Here is a 19,893-nt window from a genome sequence, read left to right on the forward strand (position 1 = left end):
AAAAACTTCGATATACAGTTATTATTCCTAATTAATAATTATTCAATATTTGATTTACCACATATATAATATGATAGGTCCATACATAGTGTTCCGCCTATATACTGCGACAATGTAGAAACGTTTTACAAAATATTATTGATATAGCAGTAGATTAATAACAATATTAGTACAGAGATAACGTCACAGAAAATATAATAAAACGAATAATCATGCTGCACAACTCTTACAGATGCAAAGGTTGATACACTAATAATTGGAGATTATTATTATTATTATTATTATTATTATTATTATTATTATTATTATTATTATTATTATTATTATTATTATTACTAGAATACTTGATACAGTTCTTGCATTATCGTGATTGTGTTCTCCGTTTATAATAATTACATTTACATCCAATAACATCTATCAGATGTGGCAAAAACAAAATCATTCCTGTGTGGGGGGGAAAAAAAAAAACATTTACCTACAACATTTATATTACATTTTAAAGCAAGTTTTGTAGTTGTACTATGGAGAGGTTAGTTAAACACTGCAAAGTTTTGAAATGATAAACATCTATGATGTTACTACACAGTTCATCACTGTAACAAGAACGAATGTCTAACGCTCGAGGATTTATCGCTCGTGGCAATTTTACCCATCATGCATGTGCGCTACCTATCGGATTATGCTATGAACTACTTGGCGCTCGAGCGAAAACATCCGATGCAGACCTCTGACTTACATTTAAAAATTATTACGTTGTTAGGTAAAAAAGAGCATTATATCTGTGTCCTGGATTGAATCCTATGCAACATTAGAATAATTGAATCGTGTTCCAATATCAAATACTTAACCATGTAGAGTCCACTTAACTCTTTCCCACTATATGAGTAGCTTAATATCAAAGACGGACATCTGTCGTCTCCATAGTTTTGATCTAGAGGCAATTTTTTAATTCACAGTGTTCTTTGTAATATTTAACACAATTTATTTTATAAATATAGTGTTAGAGTTTGCATATGGTTTCACTATAACTGGAAAGAGAATGAAAAATTGTATAAAAAAGCACAGCTATCTAAATTTCGATTGAGGTCAGATGTCCGTCTTTGATATTAAGCTACTCATATAATTTAAGCTCCCTTGCCTCCACCATAAGTTTGATTTAGGTTAGGACTTATATGGTATTGAAAATGTATTGTTTATTGTTGCAATTTTACATTTATACTTTTGACTGTTTTGATGTTAATTTCAATGGTCAAAAGAAATATTAAAATTTAAGTAATTTTATTGTAATCGCCTGAAAATGCAATTTGCTTACGGAATAGCGATATATCGATAATCGTTCGATATATCGATATATTTTCCGCGATATATATCGTTATCGAAATTAGGTTTGCAATATATTGCAATATCAATATATCGGTATTTAACTTATTTCCTCCATCACTACGGGTGATAGAAACCTGTAGTAAACAAGGAAGGAACCTACGCAGGCAATATGAGAATGGCAACAATGAGCCAGTAGGCTACAGAGTATCTGAATATAGCGAACGAGTATTGCAAATAAAGTGCTTGCGTGCGGTATTTGGTTTAGAATGTTTTGTTTTGGTTTTGAATTTTTTTACGCATTCGAATACACCTTCAAACGGGATTTGAGAATTGTCTCCATCGAACTATTGAATTATAGGAGAGCTAACCCATTCTGTTCGCGGTTGTTGCTGATTTTGCGTTAACGAATGCTTGGATTTTAAACTGCGACCGAAGAGAGAGAGAGAGAGAGAGAGAGAATCGCTAGAACAGAAGACTGTCGCAAGCCGGTTGCCTGGGAGCAGCAAAGCCATCAAAAAGGATTCCGCGGCGATACTTTTATTTCAGTGATAATAAACCGAAACAGAGCTGATTAATATAGACTGAGAATATTCATGAAGCCGCAAACAGACAATATAGAGACCGAACCCCGCGGCAGCCATATTTTAATATCGCGACCACGTTTCGTTCTCAGTGGCGGCTCGCATGCAATGATGCATCATTACATTTTGCACACTTACTTGTATGCGCTTTTAAAGCTGCCGTTTTCCGATGGTTGGTTGGGTGTTAGAGTCTCCACATATGCTCATTAAGCGCTCCGATTGGTAACGACAGGAATCACATATCTGAGAAGAGGGGATACTTGCAATGTGTATTTCATTAACTCACAATCAATCAATCAATCAATCAATCAATCAATCAATCAACCAATCAATCAATCGTTTATTAATGACATGACATAAAATATACTAAAATACAAGCGATATAAAATAATATTTGACATAAAATATAAGAACAGAATGAATACAACAATACAACATGATACGGTAATAGGAAATGGAAGACAAATGGTTGACTAAATTACCCTTCGCTGATAAAAAATTAATTTGACCATTGTTTCGTTTAAGTTCACCTTCAATTACAATGAATTATTGTCCATGTTAACCTGAATCCCTCATTAAATTCACGTGTATTTTTCTTACCAGAATAAACAACTCTCATGAAAACTTGTTTTAGAACTCCAAAAATTTACAAAAATTGTGCTATTTATAAGTTACAGTACTAAAGAAGGATAGTAAATAGAGCCCGGATGTTTAGTCATATAAAACAGTTAAAATAGGCAGGGAACTAAAGGTGAAATACTTACTTACTGGCTTTTAAGGAACCCGGAGGTTCATTGCCGCCATCACATAAACCCGACATAGGTCCCTATCCTGAGCAAGACCAATCCAGTCTCTATCATCATATCCCACCTCCCTCAAATCCATTTTAATATTATCTTTCCATCTACGTCTCGGCCTCCCTAAAGGTCGTTTTCCCTCCGGCCTCCCAACTAACACTCTATATCCATTTCTGGATTCGCCCATACGTGCTACATGCCCTGCCCATCTCAAACGTCTGGATTTAATGTTCATAATTATGTCTGGTGAAGAATACAATGCGTGCAGTTCTGCGTTGTGTAACTTTCTCCATTCTCCTGTAACTTCATTCCTCTTAGCACCAAATATTTTCCTAAGCACCTTATTCTCAAATACCCTTAACCTATGTTCCTCTCTCAAAGTGAGAGTACAAGTTTCACAACCATAAAGAAAAACCGGTAATATAACTGTTTTATAAATTCTAACTTTCAGATTTTTTGACAGCAGACTAGATGATAAAAGCTTCTCAACCGAATAATAACAGGCATTTCCCATATTTATTCTGCGTTTAATTTCCTCCCGAGTATCATTTATATTTGTTACTGTTGCTCCCAGGTATTTGAATTTTTCCACCTCTTCAGAAGATAAATTTCCAATTTTTATATTCCATTTCGTACAATATCCTCGTCACGAGACATAATCATATACTTTGTCTTTTCGGGATTTACTTTCAAACCTATCTCTTTACTTGCTTCAAGAAAAATTCCCGTATTTTCCCTAATCGTTTGTGGATTTTCTCCTAACATATTCACGTCATCCGCATAGACAAGCAGCTGATGTAATCCGTTCAATTCCAAACCCTCTCTGTTAACCTGAACTTTCCTAATGGCATAATCTAGAGCGAATTAAAAAAGTAAAGGTGATAGTGCATGTCCTTGACGTAAAGGTGACAGTCCTGACAGTTTATAAGGTTTGAAGTTAAAAAAAAAAATGGGGAAATTTTGTTGTTGATCGGTTCATCTGTAACTGTTGAATAAAGACAGTTATAGCTGTGAGGTTTGCACAACTGCGTCTCCCCCCCACTATAATCCCAAGAAACGCAACTCCATTTAATATTTACAGAAGAACCGACCTTGCACCCGATAGGGGGTGCCAGGCATCATTGACGACGACGTTAAATATAGATTAGAGAGTATCTTGAAAAAAAATGTATGAGGAATTTTAAAAATGATTTTATAGAAATAGGCAAAAAATTGTTTTTTTTTTTCACTTTTTTTGATATTCCGGAACAAATGTAACTCAATTCAGAATACAGGACAGACTATTAACATCTAGAACAATCCTGAGAAGTCTAGGACGTCTGGCAATCCTGTATTATGTGAAATGTACTGAAAATATATCCATACATATTAGGGAAAAAATTAGAATAAGAATTTCATAAATTGGGCTCAAAATTAACATTTTTCCTTAGCGTGTCGAGATGTCCCTAAACGACTCTGCTATGAAATTACACATTTCATGAAAAAGGGACAATTTTGTAATATTTTCCTTTTGTCACACCGCTGCCCAGTTACACTATAAAATATGAATGTTAATATGCAGTAAATGAATAATTTAGAAATGAAGATAATAGAAACATACCATAAACCAGTGATGTCAACTGACGCCCATAGGAGCAAGCGCGCGCTTTAGAGCCCAGGAGAGCCTGAGCGCTTTACAGCGGAAAGGAAAGAGACAGAAGAGAGGTAGTATATGCTGCTTGGTCGAGCTATATACAGGGATGGCCAGCACTGATTCAATGGATAAAGGGAAGAGAACTTATTAAAACTGTATCCATGTTAATTTTTAGATTTGTCTGAGAAGTATAAGTGCATTATAAGAATGTAAGTTTTAATTTTAATGCTCATTTTTCACAAGTTCGCTTTTTTATTCAAAAAGAATATTTTGTCAACTTCTTTACAGAAAAGTGAAATTTTCAGATATGTTTGTTTAGTAGCCTTACAGGTACTAAGACAATGTTTTCGTAAATCTAATATATAGTAAATACGTATTACTGAAGATAGTGTATTAAAATGTTTGAAAATATTCGCATGGAAAATGTTTGTAAGGAAATGAATTAACAAAGCAAATACTGTTACATCACAAAAAAAGATATGTGCATATATGTTGGTGAAACGTCAGCTCTATAGCTTCAGCAGATTTCGAGAAAATTTAATATTCTGATAACAGAAAGTTGCGCACCATTATCACCTAAAAGCATAATGCGATAAGAGTTTTATTATGTAATATTAGTTACAGCTAAAACATATACCTAGGCAACTTTGCTTTGTACTATAATACTGTTTTGATTACTTTTATAAGGCTAAAGCTACCATCAATACCAATTTCAACTTATCATGTTATATTCAGTGTCTTTCTTTGGGATAACACTTTCTTTATGAATGATGTGTTTAATTCACTTAGTACAGTATAGTTGTAGTTATTATGGAATTTGTAGGAATATTCCTTCCTTACTCCTTTTTATGTTATTAACGTTTAAAACACAACTGCAATATTAGGCTAAGAAATAGGTGTTAGTACTTTTGTTTTACAGACAATATAGAAAATAACAAACAGAAAGAACCCTATATAGAAATAACGACATAAAATTTCACGTTCCGTTTGAAGTTTGTGCACCACTGTTTTCTTAATCCAACAGGCTGCTTATTCCTCCTAGCACACCTAGCGCTTGATGCCCGCGCACGACAAGGTCAGAAAAATGCGCTTGCTTTAATATCACTACCAAAAACCCTACTTATTCCCAATATGTAATAAAATGTTTTTTCTTTTCGGAGTCTGATTTCTTTCGAAACGCCCTGTAGATAACTATTGCAATGAAACTAACGACTTTTGAAGGTATACCCAGACTTAATAAATGCTCATTAATGCCTGTGAATGACGTCTTTTTCATCCCATTCTGTTTGCGGCGCCGCTTTGTTTCCGAACCACGAGCGCCGACCAGAAGCGGGTCGGCCACGTTGTGGATGCAGTGTTAATAGTGCTGCAATCGATCACCCATGTGGGACTTGGATGCGTGGGGAGGCGTCGTAAATAACGGACGAGAAATTCCACGGCCCCCTGAGACTGAAGATCTGTTAGCTATATCCTCTGGAGTATGTCTCTTTTTATAAGTAACTTAATGCAACGTAAGAACACCTATTTGCGGACTGTCGCAATAGCTCAGGAAATAAAACAAGTAATTTATTATTGTACATGTTTTTGATTCAATCTCTCTCTTCATTTTTTTAAGATAAAATTGGTATTGGAGATGTAGATACAGTATATCTAAACGCATTGCCATAAATCTGTCGCGTTTATAGAGTTGTACATTAAAGTTCAGAAAAGCTAAACAAACAATAATTCATTCATTCATAGGTTTCTCTCCAAGAAAAGGTTTTGACTGCCAACCCAGCATTTTACAGTCTTTCCTATTTCCCGCCTTTCTCTTAGTTTCCACGTAAGATCCATATCCAGGCTTATCTTAATTTTTTTTATTTTAGTAGGTTATTTTACGACGCTTTATCAACATCTTAGGTTATTTAGCGTCTGAATGAGATGAAGGTGATAATGCCGGTGAAATGAGTCCGGGGTCCAGCACCGAAAGTTACCCAGCATTTGCTTATATTGGGTTGAGGTAAAACCCCGGAAAAAACCTCAACCAGGTAACTTGCCCCGACCGGGAATCGAACCCGGGCCACCTGGTTTCGGTACCAGACGCGCTGACCGTTACTCCACAGGTGTGGACGCCTATCTTAATGTCGTCTATCATCTGATATCTTCTTCTGCCCCGAACTATTCTTCCGTTCACCATTTCTTCCAGTGCACCCTTCAGTAGCCAGTTTCTTCTTAGCCAGATATCCAGCCAATTCCTTTTCCTCTTCCTGATCAGTTTCAGCATTATTCTTTCTTCACCCACTCTTTCCAACACAACTTCATTTCTTATTCTCCCTATCCATTTCACACGCTCCATCCTTCTCCATATCCACATTTCAAATTCTTTTTGTCGCTTCTATTCACTTCGTCACAATGTCCGTTTTCTGCCCCCCATACAATGTTACACTCCACACAAAGCATTTCACTAGTCTCTTACTTAGTTCTTTTTCCAGAGATCGGAAGATGTTAATCCTTTTTCTATTAAAAGCTTCCTTTGCCATTGCTATCCTCCATTTTACTTTTGCAAACCAGCACTCTCAAATCTCTCCTATTTTCTGCCTTTTTCTTAGTCTCTGCATACGATCCATATATGAAGAGTCCACTGCAAGAATGATGGATGTCTTTTGGAATACATTTTGCAGGAGAAGCAATTGAAAGTTTGAAATGCTTAGCGCTCAAAGCTTAACTGTCATTTTCCGATCATTACTGGACAATGACTATCAGTGTTAATGCCATATAACTCTCTGTGTACATTCTATATGTCTTAAGGTATGCATTGACAGTCTTGGTTCATTTTCGACAAGAAAGTGACATCCATCATTCTTGCAGTGGACTCTTCATATCTTAATGTCGTCTATCATCTGATATCTTCTTCTGCCCCGAACTCTTCTCTCGTTCACCATTCCTTCCAGTGCATCCTTCAGTAGGCAGTTTCTTCTTAGCCAGTGACCCAGCCAATTCCTTTTTATCTTTCTGATCAGTTTCAGCATCATCCTTTCTTCGCCCACTCTTTCGAACAAAACTTCTTTTCTTATTCTGTCTGTCCATTTCACACGCTCCATCCTTCTCCATATCCACATTTCAAATGCTTCTAGCCGCTTCTCTCCACTTCGTCATAATGCCCATTTTCTGCCCCTATACAATGTCAAACTCCACACAAAGCATTTCACTAATCTCTTATTTAGTTCTTTTTCCAGAGTTCCGAAGAACTTTATTCTTTTTCTGTTAAAAGCTTCCTTTGCTATTACTATTCTCCTTTTGACTTCCTGGCAGCAGCTCATGTTACTGCTTATAGTAGTACATCCCAAGTATTTGAAGCTGCCCACTTGTTCTACTGCCTCATTTTGAATTCGCAAGTTTACCTTCTTTAACTTTCTTCCGATAATCATGGTTTTTGTCTTGTTTTCACTTTTCATCCCATACTACTCACACCTGTCATTTAGCTCTAGTATTCCCATAATATCGTCGCCTCTTCTGCTAACAACGCCATATCATCAGCAAATTTTAAGGTAGATATTGAAGGACAATTAGAATAAACATAGATTAGACAAGGACAGCAAGGGTAGTAGTAAAATTCCAAAGCAGAGTCTCAAATACGAAAATCTTAAGGTACGGTCACACGTCGCAGCGATGCAGTACAAAAAACTGCGCAACTCTCGTACTGCGACGTGTGAACAACGGTGCAACCCGAAAAGTAGCGGCTGCCGAACCTGCTGCCCGCTACTTTTCCATGCTGCGCGCAGCTTAAAAGTAGCGACGTGTGAACAGGGTTCTCAGGGTTGCAGCCGCAGCATTTTTGATATCGGTTTTGTTGAAACTTTTGCTGCGGTTGCGACCAATGTTGCCACCCAAATGTGCCAATGATACTTTTATTTTTTGGATGTATTTTAATGTTAGATGTGATGAAAATAAATTATTTGTAACAGTTATTAAATGCACAACACAGTCTGAGCATATTTGCTGACGATATAATTCACTTTTTTTTTAATTTTCTGTAGCGTAGTTTCAAACAGGAGGGTTGCCAACATTGATTACGTGAATATGCTGTTGGTTATCATTTAAGTATATAGGCGTTTTTAAAAGCTTTATAGTAAAAATAATGTCAATTTCTGAATACTAGATAGGATAGAAATCAAATAATAGCTAAGTAAGCTTTCGCATGAGTTTATTAATAATGCGAACATAACCACAAAATGTATATTGAGAAGTCAACACGGAGATGGAAACCTGCAGCATGACTGCGGCTGCAAAAGTAGCGTCTTGTGTGTGAACAGACTCGCAACCTCCAGTTGCAACTTTTGCAGCACTCGGGTTGCGCAGCACGAAAAGTAGCGTGCAGCGCGCTACTTTTGGCTTACGTGTGAACACGACACGCAACTTTTGCAGCTGCAGTACAAAAGTTGCGCAGCAAAACTAGCAACCGTACCTTTATGTAGCATTCATTAGACATATGTAGGAGAGAGTCGGGTAGTATCGGACATCGGGTAATATCGGACAGTGAGTTTCTTTCATCTACCACACGATGATAGTACCTGATTGACATGGTTACGTTTCTGTGATGTCGCATAGAGAAACGTAACCATGTCATTCAGGTACTACCATATGGTGGTAGATGAAAGAAACGCACTGTCCGATATTACCCGATGTCCGATACTACCCGACTCTCCCCTACTACTCTCGAAAACAAGAATGGAAGGATTCTGCTGGGGCGGGTTAATGAGCTGTGGAGAAATTTTGAATTTGTTGTTAAAAAAAAAAAGTAGATTCTGTGTGCGCGCTATGGAGGTATCTCAACTACATAACAAAGCTCAGATCGTTCACTATTAAAATATGAGTGGTACGCAACATTTAAGGCGATTATTGAATTAAAATTTGATCGCGCTGAATTAATCTCCATCCATATTGTCGACAGTGCTGCGCTCTTATGAAAGAGAGATGAATATGTTGGCGCTCTTTTGTTACAGAATATACGACGCATTGTTGTTCCATCTAGTTTGTGTGTAAACTAAAGTAGGCTAGCAGTGTTATGTTTATGGAAATCTTTGTTATTTGCTTCGAAATCCACAAAATGAACACACAGCTATAGGCCTACCGTGCGTGCAAATATGCACATGTCTGTGAATGCCTCTTTCTTCAGTTCCTATTTTTAGGAAAGTTTTAATCATCGAGTGTAAAGACCTGCTGAATAGTAACGTACATGCAAATAATAATACGGAACATTGATATAAAATATTTTTCCCTCCTTATTTTGCTCTTCCGAGTATTTCACACAGGATCCGAACAAATTAAAATCACGGGAAAATATCATTGTTGCCAACTGCAAATCACATCATCTTTAGTCGAGATGAATACGTTCCAGTAGTAGTATTTTAGTTAGCGACGTTGGGAAGAGTGAGTGAAGAAAGAATGATGCTGAAGCTGATCAGGAAGAGAAAATGGTATTGGTTAGATCATTGGTTGAGAAGGAACTGCCTACTGAAGGATGCGTTGGAAGGAAGGGTGAACAGGAGAAGAGTTCGGAGCAGAAGAAGATATCAGTCATATTTATAATGTAGCCTATTATTATTATTATTATTATTATTATTATTATTATTATTATTATTATTATTATTATTAATATTACTGGCCACTAAGTATGTGTTTCTATAATTCTTCTGTACGTGCATTAATATTGATCTTTTTAGATCTTCTCCCTAGAAGGATACAATTATCTCAATTTTAATCTTCTTAATCTTTAGATGAGGGTAACTATTTATTAGTTATTCATTTAATAATAATATTGTAGAAAAACTGATTCAATATTATGTGCCAACGAACTGTTAAACGCCAGGAATTGACATGTCTTAAATCATAGCCAGGAAGAGAAAGATGAGATAAATAAATGTAAGGAAGTCAGCTACCTAATGGGGTTTGAAATATCTCGTGCTCTAAAGCCTTTTAATATAAAAAAACTTTCTCAAAAGAGTAATGCTTGATAACTTGTCCATAAAAAGTTTTTAATTTTGAAAAAACTACGAATTTCTCGACCAAGTATCGAGAGAAGAATTTAGAAAATTCTTGATTATATTCAAGAGGAAGGTTAAAAAAGAAGCAAGAAAAAACGTATATTATTCACTGACTCCTGATGACAGCAGTGACATTACTGATACAGCAAAGCTTGAGATTTTTATCCGCGGGATTGATCAAGATGTTGGTACAGGAACCACCACTGGTTGTAGTTTTCATGCCAAGTACCTTTCCTCCGTCTCCTTACTTCATAGACTGTCTGTCGCATGTAATCACTGCAGCTCGAGTTTTGGTCACCGCTGCTCTATTACATTTCAACGAGTGACTGTAAACATTTTAACTGTTTCTAAAGAAAAATTTTCTTTCTTCCTGATAAAATACGTTTTCTTCTTTTCTAATGAAGTGCTCGCTACCAAATTTTCCTATTGGAACACTCATTTCCAACCGTATAGCTTTGTTTTGTTTTGACATGATTCATGAACATCAGACCTAAAGTGTGTACGCTGCGCTATACGCCGTACATACCTACACTGTTGCGCGTTGCTCGGTTAGACACACGTGTTAGGAAGGAACTGGTGCACCTTACCGAAAATTCGCTGTGGTTATCTCTTTACGGCAGGTATGCTCAAAATTGTAAAAGCGCCGATTACACGGATGATACTTTACTGCATAACACACACAGTGTACGGACTGGGCTCCGCAACTACTTTGCATCGTACTGTACATTGCAGCACCGTCAGTAGCATAGTTCTTACACTCTTACAAATACGGATAATAAACTGAATTTGAAAATGGAAAGAGTATGCACTGTAATATTTAGTTATTACATTATTTATTATACAGTATTTAATATATTTATGCTATTATTATATCATAGATAATGTTATTTTCATATTCCACCACACATTGCGGTCTATTCAACATGTGCATTCTTTTCTGCAAGTAATCGGAAATCTATTTCCAACGAATTTACTGCAATGCGCAGCTACAAAAGATGCTCATCTGTTAATCGGGATCTATGTTTCGATTTAGTAACCTTCATTCTCGAAAATAATTTTATTGTTCGCACACATATGTCAGGCAAAGGTAGCTAACATAGTGGCAGCGAATAAGCTCACCTTGGGATATTTCGTTTTGTTCATTTTTTAATAATTCTATTCTTGTCAAGTCATATTTCTGAATTTAGTTCAGAATTCTACGTTACTTTGTAGATCAATTAACTGGTCCAGGAACTGCACTCTCACGAATTGTTCTAAATTTCCTATGAAAGGATTAACAAAAGACTAATATCACTCTCCTTACGTTCAAAATCACTAAATCTATAGTCTGTGAATTCACTTTTGAACTGTTCCAGTAGGCTACAGAGATATAATTAACTATATTTTGATGAGGCACCGTACATCTCTTTACAAGTTAACCATCCGTGAAGGGTTTTAGTGCCTTAGCTAATTCCCAACATACTACATAACTTGCTCCTAAACATAGACTCTGAATTGTTCGACTCTCTTCAATGTTTGACCTTTCATGAAGTGCTTTCAATTCTTGAAACTGTAGTGCACGTTGCACCCCTGAAAAATTATTTTATCAAAACATGTATTTCTGCTGGAATAAAATCACTACACTAATAATAATAATAATAATAATAATAATAATAATAATAATAATAATAATAATAATAATAAAAACAATAATAATAATAATAGGCCTAATAATAAAAACAACAATAAAAGAATAATAATAATAATAATAATAATAATAATAATAATAATAATAACGTTGGTATATGAATACATATTACAGAAAACAGCTTCTCTGTTACTTCGGCATGTTCTGGGTGGCAGACCCTAAAATGTCGTTTTATGTTGCTCAGTAGTATTCCTGACAGTACTTTACAACGTAGTAAACACTTAATGTTTTCACCGAACGCACAACAAAAATAGTCTTCCTCCCACACTGTACGGAATGATCGTTTGTCATTGTGCCGCACTGTTCGTACGTTACTAAGTACTTGAACTGCCTTCCGCAGTCATCCGTCGAGCTTCGAACGAGGAACAGCACGCTCTGCATTGGAAGGTTGTGATTACAGAACGTAATCGGGAGTCAGAGAATGAGCATACCTGCTTTACGGAATCACCAGGGGTCGCTCGTGGCCCGATGGACTTATGTATATCTATATACGGAATTACAGGTTCAAGAATTAGCACGAATCTCCCGTTATGTAGTACTGTTACGTCACACCGATTCAACGGCAGTATTGGGGAACGTAGTATCCTACGATAAGCTGTAGTGATGTGCAGGAGTTCTGGAACATGCTCAGTAGAGCCATCGCCGACCGCCTTAATCCTCCGGAAACCGCCAGAGCTCATGGAGGCCACCGTCGAGGAGCGGGATTGTCGGACAAGTCGACACTGACAGGCTAATCCTCAGCATGGGACACATTCCCTAGTGAACACTTTCTACAACCGTCTTGGCAAACCGCCCCACAGACTCTGGATGTTATTCGTTTTGTTCTGTTCTTGAGAACTTTATAAACGTTTTGTTGCAAGGCCAAATGAGTGTGAATTTTTCTAGATGGACAGCCTTATTACAAACTAAGCTACACAAATTTAAAAACTGTGACAGGGAATTTCTGGAAATAAGCAAAAGGAATTTTACAGTGTTACATTTGTTCGGAACAAATTTCTGCAAATTTAAAGGACAAAACTAAACTTCTTTCAATAATTTATTATCATAATATTCTGGTTCATCAAATATTCATATGTATGAGGTCCCGCCCACCTCATTGAATATTACACGGCTAATATGAATTAGTCCATTTGTATTATTACTATTAAATACGAGAAAAATTCGTACCGGCACCGGGAATCGAACCCAGGACCTCTCAGCTCTGCGCGCTGAGCGCTCTTACCAACTGAGCCATGCCGGGACACGATCTACGGCGCCGACTGAACCCCTCTCGTAATGCTATTTTACGGCCTTACTGCCTGCACTTGAGACGATACACGTCATATATGCAGGAGCGCATATTTCAATGACGTTATGGCCATATTCAACATCAGTTTCATGACAACTGCTAACAGTTAATACATCAAATATTCATATGTATGAGGTCTCGCCCACCTCATTGAATATTACACGACCAATATGTCCATTTGTATTATTAATATTAAATACGAATACAGCGCGCAGAGCTGAGAGGTCCTAGGTTCGATTCCTGGTGCCGGTACGAATTTTTCTCGTATTTAATAGTAATAATACTCAGGTTCATTAAATTAACTGAGCATATTGGGAATTAAATTAATGGCTTTCCCAAAACACGCTAGGATATGTAAAAAAAAAAAAATACTTTCCTCGAAAAAGGAACCCCAAAACGAGCAACATTGCATTAAACTTTTTTGTTTGAAATATCTCAAAGAATAACCCATTGAAATTAATGACATTACTTACGGTGTACCTTGTATTAAGCCTATAATTTTACCTTTCATTTAAAGTAGATAATTGAATAGCAAAGCGGAAAAACCTTTGCAAGCGCCATACTAAATAGGCTATTACAGGAACAGAAAGAGACATACTTGATGCATAGCATTGCAACATTTTCCCTAGATTCAACTGTCTCTAAACTGAAGGCTCTACTTTCATTTTCAACCAACAGAGTTCACTAGAATATGAAAGAAAGTACATGCAACGTGCTTATATTAAAACATTGCAAGAGAACATAAAATGTCGTTTGTAACGTTTTCAGCTTAGCTATTCATTTTAAATCAATGATTTTGGAAGGTTCCCTTGTGAGGTTATTTTGAGTAAAAAGTTCATGTGAACATATCTAATTTCTTATAATTGTTACTGTGTTATAAAATTTTCATTCTTAAGAAAAGTAGTAGTAATTATGTTAACTATAAAACAATTAAATACAAATACCAGAACAAACACTTGAAAAACCACTATTTCACTGCATCACAAATGAAAGCGCTTAATGATCAACGGAGCACGGAACTTTATGCACTTAAAAACCTGAAAATATGGATGCAATTGTGCTGCAAAAACTGTTGAAATATGCGCTAAAAATTGAAATACAGGGACATCATTTTATTTTTACTTCAATTTTTATTGTACCTGAGTTTTTGAATGTACTTCACTCCCACCCCTTCTACTAGTAAGGAAGTTCCAACTCCACACAGAACCAAGACCGCAGATAGTAAACAGTACTGAGTTACTGAGTATAGTACGTTCCAGAAATATGTTCGCGTTTTCCAGTTACGAAAGAGCTTTCAATATTGAATCATATTTTCGCACAGGTACTGTCCGTTTGCCTACGTCGCATCCCGATTTCCCCCACCTGCTTCTGCTCGCCCCTCTGTAATAGCTGGGCTGTCTTAGCTCTTTTCTGAAAACATTAATTTCTGTTAGGAATTGGAAGTTTACGTAATATTATACAGCTGTTTAATTTAACTTAAATAAAAGGGCCTCATTAAGTAATTAACTGTCACGTGATTTCCTCCCTTTCTACAATCCTGCGGCATAACCACTTGGACTGACAGTAGATAGCATGTCTGAGTAATTTTATATTTTCGGGTCGGGCAGAAGTGAAGATTGAATTTACAGTACGTAGAGTAGGTACATAATTATTTCAACATGAGTTACTAGCACGAAGGACGAAACTGGCAATTGAAATTAGATGCAATAGTCTATAGTGCGATAATATGCACAAAAGAACTGAAGCCTGTATCGAAATGAACGGCCACCATTTTCAAAATTGTGTTTAAATATTCATATTATGATTATTTTTCAATTTAACTTCTTTCTCTATATTGTACGCTAATGTGCTGTAGACAATATAATATACACTGCATAATGAATACGTTCGCATGGATAACTCACTTCGTGAGTAAAAACACTTATTCTTAATACAGTACTGTACTTTGATTAAAGAAAAACCTAATGAAAATTATCAAACTCAAAATCGCGATATTTCCTAGTTTACGTAAATGGATGAACTACTTTTCTTCCCTCCTATACCTAGTAGAGTGATTTGTGTTTTACGCCAGTATCATCGAACTCCAGTCTTGGAGGGCGGAGCAAGCGGTGTTTCCGGTTCTCTAAAGGTATATACAGGTTAATATTAAAAATGTTAGTAAAAATAAAATGATGTCCCTGTATATGCAGTAAAAATACACTTTAGAAGTTTATTTGGTTTGATAATGCGATCTGAATAAAAATAATTTAAAGTAACCATCATTTTTATAAAACAATTTTTTCTACACATGTATTACTTATGTATGTATGTGTGCATGCATGTATGTATGTATGCATGCATGCATGCATGTATGTATGTATGTATGTATGTGAGTATATGTGTGTATGTATGTATTTATGTATGTATGTGTACTTAATTAAATAAGTAAATAAAACAAACAAATAAGTAAATAAATAATTAAATAAAATGAAACAAATAAATAAGTGAGTAAATAATTAAAACAAATAAACAAGTAAATAAATAAGTAAAACAAATAAATAAGCAAATAATTAAATAAATAAATAAAAAATGAATTAGCAAATAAATAAATAATTAGATAAATACAAACAATAAATAAGTAAATAATAATAATAATAATAATAATAATAATAATAATAATAGTAATATTAAATTGCACCCCATTGAGGGTAGCCCTTGCGGACACAGTATATCCTCAAAAAAAATATTATACATATGTAAACATAGATATTAAATTTTAAAGAGGGGAAACAAAGAAAAGGGCGTGAAAAATTACAATTGCTATTAATGTGGCACCATGTGATTAATTAGGATTTGGCAGGATTTTTTAACACAATTATCACAATGTCATCCCTCAGAGATGTTGGCAGAGCAAACTGCCGTCGAAATTCTTCGAAAAAAGCTGGTACAGTCCCTCGAGCACCTATGAGCAAGCCGAATACCTCAATGTGAATTAAGGCATATTTCAGCTTGAAATAGTTGACTGTAGGCTCATAGATCGACTTCTTCTCAAAGTGGACCTCGGCTGCCTGATGACATTCTACTTCAAAACGTATCGTGGGCTCCACAATGATGCCCTGTTTAGTGTCAGCATTGTACGCTAAAATATCTACTACAAAAATATTAAATAAATGAATAAAAACAAACAAATAAATAAGTACATAGGCCAAATAGAAATGATCGGGACGAAATTGAAATACAAACTGCTGAGCCATTTATACCCGAACCCACACTTCCTGAAGTCGAAATTGCGATAGAAAATCTGAAAAATTATGTCTCCAGGTATCGATCAAATTCCAGCAGAATTAATACAAGAGGGTGGAAGCGCATTACATAGCGAAATTTATAAACTTGTACTTGCTATTTGGGAAAAGGAAATTGTACCAGAACAATGGAAGGAGTCCATAATCGCACCTATCTTTAAGAAGGGGGACAAGACAAACTGTAGTAACTTTCGAGGAATATCACTTTTGTTGACGTCGTATAAAATTTTGTCCAATATTCTTTTGAGAAGATTAACTCCATATATAAATGAAATTATTGGGGGTCATGTGTGGTTTTAGGCGTAATAGATCAACTATTGACCAGATATTTTGTATTCGACAGATAATGGAGAAAAAATGGGAGTATAAGGGTACAGTGCATCAGTTATTCATAGATTTCAAAAAGGCATATGACTCGGTTAAGAGAGAAGTTTTATATAATATTCTTATTGAATTTGGTATTCCCAAGAAACTAGATCAATTAATTGAAATGTGTCTCAGTGAAACTTACAGCAGAGTTCGTATAGGTCAGTTTCTGTCAGATGCGTTTCCAATTCCCTGTGGGCTAAAGCAAGGAGATGCACTATCACCTTTACTTTTTAACTTTGCTCTAGAATATGCCATTAGGAAAGTCCAAGATAACAGAGAGGGTTTGGAATTGAACGGGTTACATCAACTGCTTGTCTATGCGGATGACGTGAATATGTTAGGAGAAAATCCACAAACGATTAGGGAAAACACGGGAATTTTGCTGGAAGCAAGTAAAGAGATAGGTTTGGAAGTAAATCCCGAAAAGACAAAGTATATGATTATGTCTCGTGACGAGAATATTGTACGAAATGGAAATATAAAAATTGGAAATTTATCTTTTGAAGAGGTGGAGAAGTTCAAATATCTTGGAGCAACAGTAACAAATATAAACGATACTCGGGAGGAAATTAAACACAGAATAAATATGGGAAATGCGTGTTATTATTCGGTTGAGAAGCTTTTATCATCCAGTCTGCTGTCAAAAAATCTGAAAGTTAGAATTTATAAAACAGTTATATTACCGGTTGTTCTTTATGGTTGTGAAACTTGGACGCTAACTTTGAGAGAGGAACATAGGTTAAGGGTGTTTGAGATTATGGTGCTTAGGAAAATATTTGGGGCTAAGAGGGATGAAGTTACAGGAGAATGGAGAAAGTTACACAACGCAGAACTTCACGCATTGTATACTTCACCTGACATAATTAGGAACATAAAATCCAGACGTTTGAGATGGGCAGGGCATGTAGCACATATGGGCGAATCCAGAAATGCATATAGAGTGTTAATTGGGAGGCCGGAAGGAAAAAAACCTTTAGGGAGGCCGAGACGTAGATGGGGAGATAATATTAAAATGGATTTGAGGGAGGTGGGAGACGATGATAGAGAATGGATTAATCTATCTCAGTATAGGGACCAATGGCGGGCTGATGTGAGGGCGGCAATGAACCTCGAGGTTCCTTAAAAGCCAGTAAGTAAGTAAGTACATAGATAATTAAATGAAAACAAACAAATAGATAAGTAAATAAATAATTACCTATTTATTGGTTTTATTTCTCACATGGTTATTATATTGCTTGAAAATTATTCTTATTATTATCACAGACAAATTTGAAATTAGATAATAAATTGGGAAAAACAAGAAAAGAAGTTAATTTGGCATTGAAATATGCAAAATAAAAATATATATTCATTCATTTAAAATGGGACAAGCATATCTCCTTTCTGTGTAACAGATTGCGTAAAACAATCCACAAATTTTCCATTCTACGCTCTTATTTACCTGTTTATGTTCTGCGTACTGTGTACTTAGCTCTGTTTCAATCAATAACTCAGTATGGTATTTTAGGTTGGGGAGGAATGGCAAAATCGACTCTCCGTCCTTTAAATCTGCTCCAAAAAAGAATTATCAAAATTTGTCTATATAAACCTTTTGATTACCCAACAAAATTAATTTTTCAGGAATTTGGCGTATCAAATCTAGAACAAATTTATAAACAAAAATTGCTGATTTACTTCCATAAAAACCACAATAAATTTAAATTTGATCCTCATGAATACCAGACGAGACAAAACTACAGTTTCTTTCTAAATACTCCTAAATGCCACACAACTGCTGGATTAAAACACAGCAGAAATTTTGGACCCAAAATATATAATACATTAATTAGAGCTTACCCTGAGCTAAGTACACTTAACACACATAGATTTAAGAAACAAATCAGATTAATTATTTAATTGTTTAAGCTAATTGAGTTAAAAATTGATACTCTAATATTCATGTACTTTTGTATTTTCTATTTGTATATAGACCCTATTATTACATGCTGTATGTATTTTACCATTTATTAATGTTATTGTGCTCAATGAACTCTCGTAATTTTGTGATATATTTTGTATAACTGATCTGAACTGCGCCCGAGCACGAGCTTCTGCTCTTTCGGGCTGCAATGCCTAATGTAGCTCAAGTGTATAGTATTAATAAATATTATTATATTATTATTATTATTTGAAAAGAAAAACCCTCAAAATATTCATTTATGCAAAATGAAGTTGGCTTCATTAGAACGTAAAAACCATTATCGGCAAAGATCCATTTTTAATTTTTCAATAGCCTATGCTAAATCAATAAAAACATGCAATTGCATGAAGTTCCGCTGTCTAACGATCAATAATGAAATATCGATGGTTTAGAACATAAATATTGTGTTCCCTCTTTCTCTAACTTTCGGGAATCCTTGAAAGAACAGTTTCCTGTTGCATACTTCTTATGGAAATAATGCACAAATAAGATTGGCCTCATACTTTCAGTATATTACCATATGTCCATTTTGACCGGAAATGGACATAATATTTTTGTGCTCTAAGCCATCGATATTATATTTGGAGCTGCACAACATGTTCGTTGTTGTTGTTGTTGTTGTTTAGTCAACCGTCAAAAGACAGGTTTGAACCTCATAAGTGACACAAATAAGGCATCACTTATGAGGCAACTAGGCCAGGAGATAATGGGGTAGGGTGGCCAGTACCTTTCTCCCTCCATTGCATACAGTCGCCGATTGGCTACATATTACACTAATCAAACTTGAGAATGTTAGAATTAAGTTATTTTTTTCACAGAATATAGAAACATATTAATAACTTTAGGATTGACATGTTTGCATTATGTAGTCTTCTACGCCTGCGCTAAGCAAAGACGTTTACAGCTGATTTCCGGAATTTCTCCTGCTATTTCAATGGAGCTTTGTCGCAT

The 19,893-nt window shown here is 35.5% G+C and overlaps 1 protein-coding gene and 1 non-coding gene across 5 annotated transcripts in view; one reads left to right on the top strand and one right to left on the bottom strand.

The window, feature by feature from the left end:
• Window positions 1-19,893, top strand: part of LOC138708851 (calcitonin gene-related peptide type 1 receptor-like) — a 687,365-nt gene that overhangs the window by 211,770 nt on the left and 455,702 nt on the right. The window lies entirely within an intron of this gene.
• Window positions 13,209-13,284, bottom strand: TRNAC-GCA (transfer RNA cysteine (anticodon GCA)). Its single transcript has one exon. It is a non-coding gene; the product is annotated as a tRNA-Cys (tRNA).

This window comes from Periplaneta americana, chromosome 11 (genome assembly GCF_040183065.1).
Source record: "Periplaneta americana isolate PAMFEO1 chromosome 11, P.americana_PAMFEO1_priV1, whole genome shotgun sequence".
Taxonomy (NCBI): domain Eukaryota; kingdom Metazoa; phylum Arthropoda; class Insecta; order Blattodea; family Blattidae; genus Periplaneta; species Periplaneta americana.